This window comes from Saccopteryx leptura, chromosome 1, assembly GCF_036850995.1.
Source record: "Saccopteryx leptura isolate mSacLep1 chromosome 1, mSacLep1_pri_phased_curated, whole genome shotgun sequence".
NCBI classification, from domain to species: Eukaryota; Metazoa; Chordata; class Mammalia; order Chiroptera; family Emballonuridae; genus Saccopteryx; species Saccopteryx leptura.
The window spans coordinates 23,225,648-23,242,245 of NC_089503.1; the positions used below are offsets into that span (position 1 = coordinate 23,225,648).

At 38.4% G+C, this 16,598-nt stretch overlaps 1 protein-coding gene across 7 annotated transcripts in view; it reads left to right on the forward strand.

The window, feature by feature from the left end:
- LRRC4C (leucine rich repeat containing 4C) overlaps positions 1–16,598 on the forward strand; it is a 1,251,478-nt gene that overhangs the window by 1,115,655 nt on the left and 119,225 nt on the right. For 6 of the 7 annotated variants that reach the window (XM_066363087.1, XM_066363080.1, XM_066363061.1 and 3 more), the window contains one exon: positions 8,310–8,390. The exons of the other annotated variant lie outside the window; for it this stretch is intronic. The gene's annotated coding sequence lies outside the window, so the exon portion shown is untranslated. The remainder of the gene's footprint in view (positions 1–8,309; positions 8,391–16,598) is intronic. 7 annotated transcript variants of the gene reach the window in all.

The following is a 16,598-nucleotide window of genomic DNA, read 5'->3' on the forward strand; positions in this document are numbered from 1 at the left end:
AATTTGATTACTTTTTGATTTCTTAAATACAGAGTATTTTTTTCACTCTGACATCCTGTGACATTTGATCTCACTTTCTTTGAATCCAGAGTATAATTTAGCAGTCATGTTTGTTTCACTTACAAAATGTGGATTCAGTACATTTTATAATACAGTATATATTTATTAGGAAATGACATTATTTTAATTCTAACCAAAAGACATAGACTCACTGATGTGGGCCTGATACCGTTGGGTATATAAGGTAAAACAAACAAACAAACAAAAAAACCAGTCACTTCTCTGTGGTTCCCATGTTGTAAACAGTGACCGGTAACTGAAGGTGATGTTGCCCTCCACGTAGGAGGCAGTATCTAAAGACATACTTGCTTGTCATAACTGAAAGGGTGATGCTACCAGTGTCCACTGTGTAGAGACCCGAGATGCTGCTAATACATAGGACTGTTATATCTAGACAGCGAGGAAACAAACCTTTTGCCGCACAATTAAGAAACCAAATTAAGGCGTCTTTAATTTAATGCCAGCAACCACGAGTAGATTCACATTCTAAAGAACTCGTGGCCCCAAACAAATTTAGGGGTTTGCTTTTATAGGCCTAAAGAAGAGAGAGGAGAGGGTGAACACCTAGCCAAAGCAGTTTTACAGAAGCGAAACAGGCTTTCGGTTATCGTTGGAACAACCTAGGGAGAGAGTGCTCAGCGAAGCATTTTACAAAAAGCAAAAGAAAGTGCTCGGTTATCTCGGCCTTTTTCAGAGGTTGTTAAGGCAGCAAACTGAGGGCTTTCTGGAATCTAGACCTTAGTGAACATTTATGGCCTTTACAGAACTCTTTTCATTTACTCATCTGCAAATCTTGCAAAACTCAGTCTATGATCAGGGATATGGTGTTTCTACATTTCAGGGCAATTCTTATAAAAAAAAGTATTATATAATCCCCCCAAAATAAATAGTTCTGAGGTTGAAAAACCCTTTCTATAGGGTAAACATATATCATATAATATATTGTGATAACTGCTATTTTAGGAACATTATTGAAGTGTTGGGACAACTCAAGAAAAGACTAACTAGAAGTGGGAAGTGCTGAAAACGCTGTGTGGAGGCGGCAGCATTGGGGCTGGGTGCAGGAGAATGAGCCCCTGCTAGCTCACAGGTATGGGATGGCGCAGAGCATTCTGGGCAGAGGTGCAGAGATGAGCAAAGCATAGAAACCTCATCACGCCACAAGGCTTTCACGGTATGCAGTTACCACCCAGGCAGACTTCAATTCACAGTTATATACAAATCAGGTTAAGAACCCAAATTTATATGGGAGCTTTTTCTCGAATGTGTATTTTAAGCTATATGTGTAAAACTTTCCATGAAACGAGACAAATATGCCATGTTCTGTTAGCAGGAGGAAGTTTCTGGGCTCTCTGGCTTCAGTTTTCCCATAGTGCAGTCAGTATATCTACAGACTGCTAATTCTTCCTCTTTTCCAGACTTCCAGACCTTTCTAGAACTGGAATTCAGAAAGAAGAATTTGCACAGTGTAGAGCCATTTGGGAGATAATGTAACCCCCATATCTGGACAATGCAAAAGATTAAGGTTTTCAAAAGGCTCTCTGGCAGGAAAAAAAAAAAAAAAAGCAAATGAACAAATAAAAACAGGCCTGATCTGTGGTAGCACAGTGGATAAAGCGTCGACCTGGAATGCTGAGGTTGCCGGTTCAAAACCCTGGGCCTGCCTGGTCAAGGAACATATGGGAGTTGATGCTTCCTGCTCCTCCCCCCTTCTCTCTCTCTCTTTCTTCTCTAAAATGAATAAATAAATAAATAATTAAAAAAAAAAAACGAAAAGTAAGCCAGTGTTTCCTTAATACTGCTGATGGTTCTGTGCAGTGATCCACAGTATGGACTAGTGTTAGTCCATCTGAAGAACTTACTCATTGTCTGACTTTTGATTACTGATAGAATCTCTTTCTGCCTTCATTTTCATCTTTAAATGGGTAGAATGATATGTATAAAATAGGGGTGTTTGAAGATTAAATACCATACCATATACAGTCTGACATATAGTCAGGTATCAATACTACTGCTTTTCACTTAACCCATTGTGGTCTCACAGTATAAGGATCTGTTTAAAGACCAGTACTATGTTTTGGGAGACCCTACAAGCAAGATTCTGGCCTACCTGATTGGCAGGAAGGACATTTCTAAGGATCGCTGTACAGTGAGAAAATGCTAAGTGTTGTGGGCAGAAAATGAGGTTGTTTAAGAACCAAGCAATTAAGAAAATGAAACAAGTTGTGGTACTCTCAGTGGGTGAACTGAAGATGTCTTTTGAAGTGCTGATGCCAGTAGCAAACTGGTGAATTAAATAGGTCCATATTTAAATTAAGAGAGAGAAGGAGAACAAAAGAGTTACAGAATGGGGATTGGGGTTGAGTATAAGCAAGATTAGTTCAGATTTTTAAAAACATTTGGTCCCTTGAATGATTAAAAGACAATCATAGACCCCACCTGGGAGAACCACTTTATCTTCCACTGAGGAGTTGATATTATTTCTCTTAGCTGTTGTATTTGAACATGCCCAGTAATAGCAGGAACAGTAAACAGATTATATTTTCTGCCTTCTCTGAGTATAATTTTAGCAGATATATGTCCATCTCATAAAAGACCTTTTATTTCTCATGCTTATATTTTATTTGAAATTTTATTGAACAGTGAATTTTATTGTTAAAAGATTAATGATCTATAATCTAAAAATGCAGAAATGAAAATTGTAGTTTTACTTATAGCCTCTTATGTAAAAATGATTTGAGGGTTGAAACTAGAATTATTAAACTATCAGAAGATATTTTTCAGGTTTTGTTAGTTAGAATCTCTCCTTCTAGTACAAATATTATGGATGAAGGAAACCGCATGGTTCTGTTCATATTTCTTCCACTAATAAGAGACGACTTTCATCACAGTTAAGTTAAAAAAATGAATCTGTCATATATGTCACCTCACTGAAGCATCTGAATGAAATGCCAATGTTATCATTTTTCATATTCCTATATCACCATGAAGTACTAAAATAAAAAGTCTGCAGAGTTAACCAAATACAAAGTAAAATTGAGAAATTTAAGTCTCAAAAAAGTTTAACCAATTCTTTCACTGACTTTTTCTCTTTTCCCTAACAATTGATGAAAAAGTTAGAAATTTTCTTATGTAACGACCTGTGTCATATATATGAGAATTTTAAAACAAATTAGTAACCTTTAAATATCCAAAGTAGAATTTATAATAGTAATATAATAACCAAGATAGTTAGAATAACATTCATAAAAATAATGTCTATATTGAACACTAAGCCCCAAACACAGTGGTAGTAGTAGTATTTCATTTAATAATGAAAACATCCCTATAAACAGATAATTTTCTTATGCACATTCTACAAATGAGAATAATCCTTAAAATACATTAAAATATGGCCCTGGCCGGTTGGCTCAGTGGTAGAGCATCAGCCTGGTGTGCAGGAGTCCCGGGTTTGATTCCCAGCCAGGGCACACAGGAGAGGCACCCATCTGCTTCTCCACCCCTCCCCCTCTCCTTCCTCTCTGTCTCTCTCTTTCCCTCCCGCAGCCAAGGCTCCATTGGAGCAAAGTTTGCCCAGGCACTGGGGATGGCTCTGTGGCTTCTGCCTCAGGTGCTAGAATGGCTCTGGTTGCAACAGGAGCGACACCCCGGATGGGCAGAGCATCGCCCCCTGGTGGGCATGCTGGGTGGATCCCAGTAAGGTGCATGCGGGAGTCTGTCTGACTGCCTCCCCATTTCCAGCTTCAGAAAAATACAAAAATAAAAAATACAAAAATAAATAGATTAAAATGTGATTGAATTCATGTAACCAGTGAGGGTGATGAAATTATTTTGATTGTTCAGTAAATTTGCAATTTTTAAAAATGAAATATTATAATCCCTGGCCAGTTGGCTCAGCAGAAGAACATAAGCCTGGCATGTAAAAGTCCCAGGTATGATTCCTGGGGCCAAGGCACACAGGAGAAGCACTCATCTGCTTCTCTATCTTCCCCCTCTCATTCCTCTCTATCTCTTTCTTCCCTTCCTGCAGTGAAAGGCTTCATTGGAGCAAAGTTGGCCCAGTTGCTGAGGATGGCTCTATGGCCTCTGCCTCAGGCACTAACATGGCTCCAGTTGCAATGAAGCAATGACCCAGATGGGCAGAGCATCGCCCCCTAGTGGGCATGCTGGATGGATCCCCATCAGGTGCATGTGGGAGTCTGTCTCTCTGCCTCTCTGTTTCTCACTTTAGATAAATACAAAAAAAGAAAAAAGAAATAAAATGCTATTGACTCTAATGGAATGCAATGAAATAAGATAGGAAAGGATAGGAGGATGGGATGCGATGAGATGGAATGGGATAGGGTAGGGTAAGGTAGAGTGGGATGGGATGGAACAAAATGGAATGGGACAGAACTGAAAGAATAGAATAGAATAGAATAGAATAGAATAGAATAGAATAGAATAGAATAGAAGTGATTACATGTTGTAAGGTTTAGTGAAACATTGCTTTCAGTTTTGAGAGTGAGAGAAAGAAATAAAAAATGAAGTAGAGGATGAGAGGGGGGAAAAAGGTGTTGCATTGCATAATGGAATTCTTCCTGGGAATTCTGGCAGCAAAACTGCACCAGCTGTTAGACCTATGGAGTCAGAGCAGATCTCTGTTCAGTAACTTTTTTTTTTTTTTTTTGGTATTTTTCTGAAGTTGGAAACGGGGAGGCAGTCAGACAGACTCCCACATGCGCCTGACTGGGATCCACCTAGCACGCCCACCAGGGGGCGATGCTCTGCCCATCTGGGGCATTGCTCTGTTGCAACCAGAGTCATTCTAGCGCCTGAGGCAGAGGCCACAGAGCCATCCTCAGTGCCCAGGCCATCTTTTCTCCAATGGAGCCTTGGCTGCGGGAGGTGAAGAGAGAGACAGAGAGGAAGGAGAGGGGGAGGGGTGGAGAAGCAGATGGGCGCTTCTCCTGTGTGCCCTGGTCGGGAATCGAACTCGGGACTCCTGCACCCCAGGCTGACGCTCTACCACTGAGCCAACCGGCCATGGCCGTTCAGTAACTTTTTTACTTGAGTTCTGGCTAAAAAAGAATTGCGTCAAGACTCAAACTGAAAGAGAAAGTTTATTTAAAAAGTCACAGATGTAGAAGAAAGTGGCTTAGGAAACAAGTAACAGAGACTAAAGAAAAGCCCTAGGAATTTAGGAGAGGCAAGGAAAATGCGCCTGGGGGAGAGGGTGGGGAGAGGCAAGAGTGCTTGAAAGAGAAAATCTTGCTGCATCCTCCTCCTAAGGGCTTTTGAGGATGATGATTAGAAGGGAAGTCCTAGAAGAGGATCTCAATGGAATATTCATCAGATTTTCAGGTATGTTTTTACGGGATTGTGGTCTCCATTGATTGGTCAGTGCCAGGGAAGGAGGCCATTACTCATCCCAGGAGGTCATGATGTCAGCCATGGCATCGCCCACCTGGCCTTGCTTTATATCTGGGCCTGTAGATGAAACACAACAGGCTTAGATGTTATCTTTAGTTTGAACAAAACTCCGTGGTGAACAGAACTGAGACTTTGTTCCTAAAATTATTTGATGGGAATCAGAACCTCACTACCTTACAGGCTTAATGCTTAAAAGAGTGGTCTTGCCAGGGCTTGTATGGGAGTTTCATGAGGCTCTTCTCCAGCCCCTTTGTTCCTCCTCTGAGGGGGGCCACCACCTGTTTAGAAACAACCAGGAACAAAAGGTCAGGGGATGGTCTAAACCACATGACCAGCAATATGCTAGGAGAGAAAAAGTCCCCCTGGGGGTGCAGTCCTTGTAAGTCAAATAAGTTTATAAATATGATATATATGTTTTCTTGCTTATAGTTTGCATAGAGTATGGGGGACAGGCTGTAAGCTGACAAAGTCATTATAGGCTAAGGCTTAGTTTTAAGACTAAGCCTTTCCCACCCTTCTAATACTAAGATCTTCTCAAAACTAAGCTTTTCCCCACACCCTTGACTGGTACACTCTATGAAAAATCCCATTTATGCCTCAGATAAGTGGCTTTGTATTAGAGACTTTCTTATTTGTATATTGGCTTAAAGGCTTTAATTTCTATACTATAAGATAAGGCAAACCAGGGGCTCTCTCACTCAGATCCTGTCATCAGCATTGCAGAGGAGAGGCAGCCAAGATGGTGGAGTGCTGAAGGAGAAGCCAGTTTGTGTAGAGTTTGTACAGAGAGGAGATGGGAAACAGAGATGAATAAGGCTGATGAGATAGAAACTTTGATTCTAGGAATACTCAGATGAGTCAGTGGCTTTGGGAGCCCTGAATGGAAAGGGAAGTGTTTTCCCACTGTGTGTATTTCTCGCCCGCCGGGTGCAAGCTAGTATTAAAGGTAATGGCTCACCAGTTCATGGCTCTGTTGTTTCATTACTGTCTGTCCGAATCAAATGTAAACCTGCATGGGCCAGGCGGCTGTGATGGTGGTCCTGGCTACTGGCAATACAGTCCTTGTTTTCCCAGTTTTGTTCATTTGTAGGTACCTGGGGCTTTCTGTCTGATGACATTTCATATGTGGCCTATAATTGTGTACTCTGCCCTTGCCTGTCTAACTGTTTACTACAGGAGATATTATACAAAAACTAAAAATGTGAAGCAACTACACTAAAGAATACTCTGCCTCAGTTCACTCCCATATTGCTACTACACAATCTAAAAAAAACCAAAACAATATAATTTTATTTTGCATGTTCCTCATTGACTCTTGTAACATTTATAAGTGAAACAATGAATATTGTGCAGCATCTGAGACAACTCTGTGGAGTTACAGATGGAGAAATAGAAGACTGAATAGATTCATACACAATCCAAGATGGTGCAGCTAATTAGTGGCATATTTGGGAATAAAATATGGACATCCTACTACTGTTAGGTGTGCTTTTCATTATTTTTTTGCTTCTTTATTTCTATTAATTATTAAAATGAGTCAAATTAATTAAATTCTGGCTTACTGGTTAACTTAATTGATAAGGATATTGGCAGTGTCCATTTCTATGTACACGATATTTGGGTTCAGCCTTGTTGAGCTATATATTTAAATATCCTTGTACATGACCAGGCGATGGCGCAGTGGATAGAGTGTTGGACTGGGATGTGAAGGACCCAGGTTCGAGACCCCGAGGTCACCAACTTGAGCGCCAGCCAAGCTTGCTGGCTTGAGCAAGGGGTTACTCGATCTGCTGTAGCCCCCGGGTCAAGGCACATATGAGAAGGCAATCAATGAACAACTAAGGTGTTGCAAGGAAAAACTGATGATGGATGCTTCTCATCTCTCTCCATTCCTGTCTGTCTGTCCCTATCTATCCTTCTCTCTGACTCTCTCTCTGTCTCTGTAAAACAAACAAACAAAAATTCTTGTATAAACCTAAACCATTGCTTGATGTTATGATTTCCCATTAGAAAGTAATAATAATGAAAAGATGAAAAAAAGAGAGATGAAAACACTTAAAATCCATAAATAGAGGCCATTTGAAAGCTACTATTCTGTACAAGAGTGAAGAATGGAAGATAAGTAAATTAGGCCAAAGCATGACCAATGACCATGTCCATCCTCCATTGAAGGCTAAATCTGCCTTTAATTCTAAATATACCAACTCTTGTTTATTAACCTAATAAAATTGTAATGAAATATAAAGATTTCACTACAAACAAGACCAGACAGCTAATTAAAAGATACTAAAATAGGCAGCTCCCTGGAATCTAGAGCCACTTTTATTGTTGATTTTGAGTGACTTGTCCAGGCAAGGAATGTTCCAGGGGGAAACTCAACTTTCCCTGGCATTAGGTCAAGAGCTGGAGTCCCAGGGCTCCAGGAAACCTCCAGGAGAAATGCCTGAGGCAAAGCCTGAACAAAGTAAGGAAGTCACCAGATCCTCTCAGAAGGGGGAGGAGAAGTTGACCATCACTCTGCAATGATAATCAGTTGCAGCACTTTTCAGGCAAAGAAAATTTCAGGCCAATGACTATTCTCTCTTCCTTTGCTTTTTCGTCCATGCTAGGCACCAGCAACCTGTGCAGTTCTGAAGTCTCAAGTTCAGATACAGTGTCAACAAACTAGAACACCAGTAGTGCTGAGTGCTATTGATATATCCCTTCATTTTCTTATATGTTGCTTTGGAAAGAGAATGGTGTTTTGGAAGGAGAATGGTTCTTAGTTTTGCAGAATAATGGCATTTTCAGGCTGTGTGAAATCTTACATCATCTAGTCCATTCACCTCATTTTGCAGATCAAGAAACTGAGGCTGAGAGAGAAGGGACTTGGCCAGAGTTACTCAGCTAGGCAGTGACAGACAACAGTGGAGCCTGCGGTAAGTTCTGTGGCCTCTTTGGGCTTCTCTTTCCAAATCTATAAAATAGAAATAAGGGCTAGAACTACAAGATTTCTGTAGAATTCCTTCCTATTCTAATATTCTACTTATGTGATGTTTAATGTTAGATTCCTAACTTTTCAGTGTGACTTTCATTTTTTAATTATCAAGAGAATTTTATAAAAAGGAAGCATTTAGAACCCTAAATAACAGTGTTCAAGTTTTCTGATGAAGGCTTAAGTTACAGTTAATTTTGATTTGTGTATAGATATCTCCGTAGATGACATAAATTTAAATTAAAGCTTTTGAGAAGACACCTGGTTTTGAATATGGTTGATAATTATATCCTAACAGTAAAAACCCCATTTTTAATAAAACTATACTAAATGTTTCTTGGTTGTTTATTACCTCATGTTTTCTACTCATTACTGAAAAGTTCAGGCCTCATGAATATAAGTACATGAGTGAAGTACTTCAGTATAGCACAGAAATGCCTAAGTTGATTTTAGTTGGTTGAAAACTCCATTGCTTACAAGCAAAGATTGGATTTTTTTCCCCTCTCATTACTTCAGAAGGCACAATTTAGACAAACTGGCAGCAAATCTGTTATGCAATGGCAGCTAAGAAAGATTTCATCAAGCATGTGCATATTTAGTATCTTTGTACAGGGTAAGCTGAGTTATGGGAGTGAAGGGACAAAGAAAGAGTCAAGGGTAAGTAGACTTGGGGGTTTCAAGTCATTGTCTTCTTGAAGTTTTAGGGGCATATAAGAGGAGCAAGGAACTTAATATCCTTTTTCTATTTTTTATTGATTTATTTATTTTGGTCTGTTTTTCTTAAACTCATCAAATGAAAATCTTACCAGTCTTGTAAAACTTTGTCTTTCAGGTAAATCAATACTCATTTTTCCTTGTTAAATATATGAACTTAACTTTTTGAGGTTCAGTTTATCATCCAGAGAATTCTGAGACTGGAGAGTTCATTGGTTAAAGGAAGAAGTCTTTTCATTGTTTTCAAGAGGAAGCATCTTTATGCCACTGGGAATGCAGGTTTTCAGACATTTACTACATAGATGAAATTAAACAATTTGTCTGTGCTGATGTTTACAAGGATATCAAAATGAACAAATGAGATAATGCATATGGAAGAAATGTGTACAACCTAAAACATAACAGGAATCTTTCTTATACTAAATATTAAAGCAAATGGATTGTGGTATAGAAAACAATGAGAGGTAGAGAAGCAGAGAGTGTGAGAAGCAAATACAGTACTTTAATTTTCCAAGAAAATCATGCTTAGTGTAAAGAGACTACCAGGATGTAAGTGAAATATTGGTGCTAACATACTTGATGCCCATACTTCTGGATATTGTTAAAATGCAAATTCTGATTCAGTACATCTGGGGTGAGGTCTGAGTCTGCATTTCTAAAAAGCTCCCAGGTGGTCCTGATGTTGCTGGTCTCCAAAACTTTGGGTATAAGTTCTTATGCCATCACGTTAACAGGTGTAAACAAAAGTCAACCAAATATCCTAACCAGGAAAAGAATCAATTAGTTTGCATATTTGTCGAGATTTGTATGTCCAAGGAATACCACATAGCCAAGGGAATGTCCATGCCCTTCCTTAATACATAATAAAGAAACTTTCTGCACTTTCTGCTTTTATTATTTAAGTGTTGTGAAAGCATTCTATTTCTTTTGGAGTAGGTTTCTGACTGAAAGACAGCAATAGAGGGTTATATACAACAGCACTAGAAATCAACAAGACCTAGGAACCAACATGTTGAGAAGGCAGTTGAGGTGTTTATTGTTCCTTTCCAGGTTTTAGCAAAAAGGTCTTTGAATCTTGTTTTAAGAATTTTGGATACCTGATTGGTGGTCTTAGCTCAACCCTTTCCCTTGGCACATTGCATATTTACTTTGATTTGGATCACTCACTTCCCATATATATGAAAAAGAAGAAATCATGTGAAAAGTTTTCTCCTTTTTATATTTTAAATTCTGTTCAACACACGTTTACTAAATACTAAGTAACAAAGTAGTGAAATAGGCACTGGGAATAGGCACATCAGGATCATAAAAGTAGGTTCCACATATTCTTGGTTCATTTTAGAGGATACAGAGGTAATAATCAAACCCAGGCAGCTGGAGCTTTAAAAAATCTACTAGATCTGGAATAACAGCTTAGAGATCTGAAGGAAAAAAGAAATTAGTTCCGCTGGGAAAGGAGTTAAGAAAGTGACATGCATGGGGAAGAATTTGGAACATGGTCATTTGCACATGGAGGCCAGAAGACAGAGCTTCAGGCAAAGTGTTTGTCCTAGTGTAGGTTTACAAAGGAAAGTAAAAGCAAAGAGGCACAGATTAGTGTAATTTAACTAACACAGTGCTGGGATTAAGATACTGTTCCTCAGAAGTCAGGCTGGAGGCTAGAGCTACACAGATACACAGATTCTCTGGTATCTGCAGGAAGAAAGGTCACTTGTTATATATGTAACACAACACTTCAGAAGGTAGATAAATCAGGGAGGAGAGAGAGAAACATTATATCAAATGAACTTAAACATATATTTCCATAGAAACTCATTTACTCATTAGGCGCTCTTTTACAAGTCTGGCACTCAAATGTGATAAGGTATTTATGTCTCTGACTTATATGAGTTTAAATTTCTTTTCAAATGAATTTTTGCCATGCCAATAACTTTGGAGTACTGGTTGGTCATAGGGGAGAAACCTTTTATATCTCTTCTTTTTTGATTTGCTGGTAAAAAAAATTGCCTTTTAAAAAAATTGATTCTGCAACCTTCATCTGATTGCTAATCTCCCTGGCTGATGCCATTGCTTGGACAGGATGGACCTGGATCATTATCTGGTATCACTGAAGTCAACACTGTCTGATGACCAAATGTAAACAGAAATGAGGACAACTGAAGAGCATTAACCATTATCAAAGGGCATTATCCAAGGACAAGTTTGGAGTCGTGGTCAGGACGTAAAATAATATCAAAATTCAGAGGAGATCAGGGACATATCAGGAAACAGTGGGTAGTGCGGTCCGCACTTAAATACCTTATGAGGTGTTTGTTTTCCCTCGATATTGACTCTGTTGGCTGAGAATGGCTTACAGGAACAAGAAAATATTTGAAAATGCCAATCCATCTCATTTATTGCTCACTCTTGAAAGAGAATTCTTAAGAGAACAGATATACAGTGTAAAGCTTATGTTGCTAATATAAACCCAGAATCCTCTGGCATTCTGCTGAATTTTTTAAAACACCATTCAGCTGTGACTGGTCACTAGTCACTGCACGTCCTTGGTCATTTGTGCGGCCATTGCTTATTCTTCTTTGACTTTCCTCTTCTCCTTCTCATGCTCTCATCCTGGCTATACTGGATCATGTTATTTTGATTCTGGTGACATGATGTCAATTTCCAATTCCAGGTAATAACTAAACTTCAAGGGCCTAGATGTTTTGTACCGAGAGGTGTCTTGATGATCATATACCATTTATTCCCTTTGTTTCCCAGTTTGAACAAATAAGACATTGAAAGGAAGTATGGGGGAAGGTCTAGGGGAGAGATGTGAAATGAAGAGAAAGAGGATGTAAAGCCAGTAGCCACGGCCACCATCACAGCCACCTGGCCCGTGCAGGTTTGCATTTGATTTGGACAGACGGTAATGAAACAACGGAGCAAAGAACTGGTGGGCCATTACCTTTAATCCTAGCTTGTACCCAGTGGGCAAGAAATACACACAGTGAGGAAACACTTCCCTTTCCATTCAGGGATCCCAAAGCCACTGACTCATCCGAGTTTCCTAGAATCAAAGGTTTGTACCTCACCAGCCTTATTCACTTCTGTTCCCCATCTTCTTCTCTATGTACAAACTGTTTAAACTGGCTTCTCCTTCAGCACTCCATCATCTTGGCTGCTTCTCCTCTGCAATGCTAATAGCAGGAACTGAGAGAGAAAGCCCCTGGTCTGTGTCATTTTATAGTGTAGAAATCAAAACCTTTAAGCCAATATACAAATAAGAAAGTCTCTAATACAAAATCACTTATCTGAGGCATAAATGAGATTTCTCATGAGAGTGAACCACCCCACATCATGCAACATTCAAGGGTGTGGGGAAAAGCTTAGTTTTGAAAAGATCTTAGTATTAAAAAGGCGGAAAAGCCTTAGTCTTAAAACTAAGCCTTAGGCTATAATGACTTTGCTGGCTTACAGCCTGTCTCCCACACCCAATACAAACTGTAAGCGAACATATATGCATCATATTTACAAACTTATTTGACTGACGGGGGAAATGAAGGCAGTGTTTACTGGATGCTAACATATAGCCAATACTTTGCTGAGTTCTTTATACACTATGTGCTACCTAATCTCTGCCATGACCTTGTCTTAAGGGACATCAGTAGACCCCTTTCACCAGGGGGCAAATAAAGTATAAAAGAGATTCTAACTAGAGGTCAAAGTCTTGCCATTACTCACTAGTAGATCAGAGGCAGGAGAATCTGGGTCTCTAACTGGTCTTTGTTACTAGGCTGAAAACAGAGGATAGTGGTAGCTGCCTTGAAAGACCATCCTTTCTTTTTCACAAAGCAACTGGAACTTGCCAAAATAAGCAATGTAGATAAAAGGCAGGAAAGTGATGAGGGTGGAGTCAACGTTACAGATTTACTCCCTTCCAACCAGAGTGTTTTCTTCATTCACTTTGAACCAAACAAATGTGTGCTGCCTTACAGTGGTAATGATCCTTTTAAATAAACATGACCTGTCTGTTCCTTAGTCAGTGATATGGAGTCATGCTGGTTTGTCCCTGGGCTTAGTGGGTTGATATATATAGTCTGTACTTGCTAAATATGCAGAAATTGATTTTTTAGATAAATCAAGATGAATATGCTCTTTCCTTTATTAAGTATATCTAGACTCAGGTGTTACAAGTAAATGATGTTCTCAACTCTACCCATTTATTCTTTAAAGAGTTACATATTAAGCCCATACTACATGCTAGAAACTGAGTTCAGAGCAATATTGGTCAGATTTGTCTAAACTCTGCTACGATAACAAATCAACACTGAAATCTTGGTGGGTTGACACAACAAGTTTATTGTTTGTTCATGCAGTCTTCTGTGGGCTCTGAAGTGCTGTTCTTTAGGGCAATTCCCTCTTAAGAGACATGACAGGGGATAGTTTGCTTCTATCTTACGGCTTTGGCTTCTTAACATGTGACTTCCAGATTGCTAGCCCAAGGGAAAAGATGGCTGGAAGTGTCTCAGGGGTTTCCTCTGCCTCCTTCAGAAGTGGCACATTTATATTCTGTTTACAATCCATGCATTGGAAATCACAAGGCCCCACCTAACTCTGAGAGCAGCGGTGGGAGGGTGCTGGGCAGTGCAGTCTTCTCTAGGCCTATGAAAGAAAAAAGTTAGCAGGTCCTGGTGAGTACCGTTGTTGCATCACAAGTTCTGGGGATAGCAAAGATTAAATTGTTAAAGTTATCTTCTTTGATGAGAGCTATGCAGTCAGTCATATGAGAGTAACAATAATTACAGGCAAGTATGTATGGCTAAATTACAATTTGGCAGAGCCTGGAGCTCCGTAAGCCAGCAACTGCTGTGCTGTTTAGAGAATTCCTTTCTCATCCGCAAAAGCTGACTTGAGATTTAAAAATTCCTTGTATTCTCTTACATGCATACTATCTGTCTAATTAGTTTTTCTTAAATAGAGGCCAAGATGTTTTAAAACCTAAACCTGTGTCTTAGTGTTTTTTTGTTTGTTTGTTTGTTTTTAACCTGTGGCTTTGTGGTTGTTTTACAGAAGGAAGAAATTTTTTCTTACCCACTGTAAGATGTGGAGGGCAGACTGAAGCCATTTTCTCTGTTGGGCACTTGTTCTTTCTAAATGTCTTAGCATTTGTGACTCTTTTGCTTAAAAAAAAAAAAGATCAGTGAAAAACCAAAAAAAAAAAAAATAGTGTTGTGTTGATTTTCAAAGAATGGAAGAAAAGGCCTGACCTGTGGTGGCGCAGTGGATAAAGCGTCGACCTGGAAATGCTGAGGTCGCAGGTGCGAAACCCTGGGCTTGCCTGGTCAAGGCACATATGGGAGTTGATGCTTCCTGCTCCTCCCCCTCTTCTCTCTCTATCTCTCCCCTCTCTTTTTCTCTCCTTTCTAAAATGAATAAATAAAATAAAAATAAAAATAAATAAAAAAAGAATGGAAGAAAAAATTGGTACCATTTTTTGAAAAGTTTTTCTTAGAGTGGAAACAATTTTTACCATTTTTGTCTTTTTTATAACTATAATGTGACTTATCCAGAGGCTTATGTATTTGGGCTCCCACTGTACAATGATTCCTGTCAACAATTCTGCCTGTGCCTTGATTTTCAAATACCATTGGCTTTAAGTTTTATCTGTGTCATGAATTTGCTTTGGCAATGAGATGTATATTATGGCCTCCAAGTAAATATTTTTAGGGAATACAGAGAGGCCGAATGAGGGCTTCTAAGACTTTGAAGATAAACTAGAAAAGAAAACTATGAAAATAATACATATATTAGCAATAATAACAATATAATCATGAACATTAATTAGATATTTATTATGATCCAAGATTGGATTAAATGTTTTTGCAAGGATATTTACATTTAAGCTGCATACTCTTGAAAGGAAGGTACTATTATTAGCTCCAACTTAACTGGCTTAGAGATATGTTAAATAAATTTCCCAGTGTCACATGACCAGAAGGTATCCATCTGACATATTTAAAATTAGTCAACTTGTCCTGTTACAAGGTATTTGCATGGTTTCTAAATGTATGGATAATCCCTGAAACCACAGTGTAACCCAGGGAAACCAGCCTAAACTGTATATTTTAACTTTCATAAAGAAGCTGTATTTTAACAAAAGTACAGACACAAGCAAAACAAAGTTGGGACCTAGAGATTAAGCAGTATGAATATGTTCAGTTTTTATCCAGAAGTCTCCAAAGGAAAAATTCACTACGTAATGTAATGGGTCTCAATAAGGAGCAATTGTCCTTCCCAACCAAGGGACATTTGACAAAGTCTGGACACACTTTTGTTGTCAAAACTGAGGAAATACGGGTGATACGGGCATCTCATGATAGAAGCTAGATATGTGCTAAGCATCCTAGGATGCATATGGTGACCCTAAGCATTATCCCGACCAAAATGTAAATAGTGCCAAGATTGATTGTGTGTAAAAGAATCTTCTGTTATTAGATAGAGGAAACTGTAATCAAGACTTTGGATTTGGGGTTCAGTTCTAGCTCTACTGATTTACATTGAGAGTTTAAGCTATCTAAGTCTTAATTTAGCTAATTATAAATGAGAAACTATGATAATAACCTACAGGGTTGATTTGAAGAGTAAAGGAATGTATTTGCATTCATAGATAATCAATAATTTTAGCTGAGAAAAATGATAAATGTTGGTTAAACAAAGTATCGTCTTTTGAGATCCTCAAATACTGCTGTTGGCAGATGTTAAAAAATAAAGCTGCCTCCAAATTAGATAGCTTTGCTTTAAATCTTGTTTCCTCTACTTGTTACCTGTATGGCTTTAACCCAATTTCCTTACATGTGTCCCTTTTCCCCCATCTATGGGATGAGTAAGGATGTAGTAAAAGAGGTGAGTATCTCCTAGAATTTCTGTGAGGCTTAAATAAGAATATCAATGTAAAATGCTTAGAAGAGTGTCTACCACTTGGAAACAGACAGTGATTAGCTCTTATTATTCATTTATTTATTATTATTAGGTAAAGCATAACATATAAATTAATTTTCTAAGTAAGTATAACTGACCTCTTGAAATATCAGCCCCTTGTTTTATTTTAAAAATTATAGTAATGGAAATAGCTCTAAAGTTATCTTTTAAAATCCTTTGCTTATATAAAAAATTTGTAGTAAATTTTCAACATTCACTTTTAATTCATCATACTAGTGTTTCTTGTATTCAATTATGATACATGAAGTTTTAAAACTATTGAAGAAGAGGATTTTTCTCTAGGCTGCTGGACTGTTTCCTTCCTTTGTCTTTTTTTAAAAAAAATATTGTTTTTGCTTTTTTCTATTAAAATATCAGCTGTCTAACTCTTGTAGTCTCTGTTTTGCCTTTTAAAAAAATCTATATTTTATCAGTTGATCAATATTTATTAAACATACTATGTGCTATGTTCTTTAAGGTA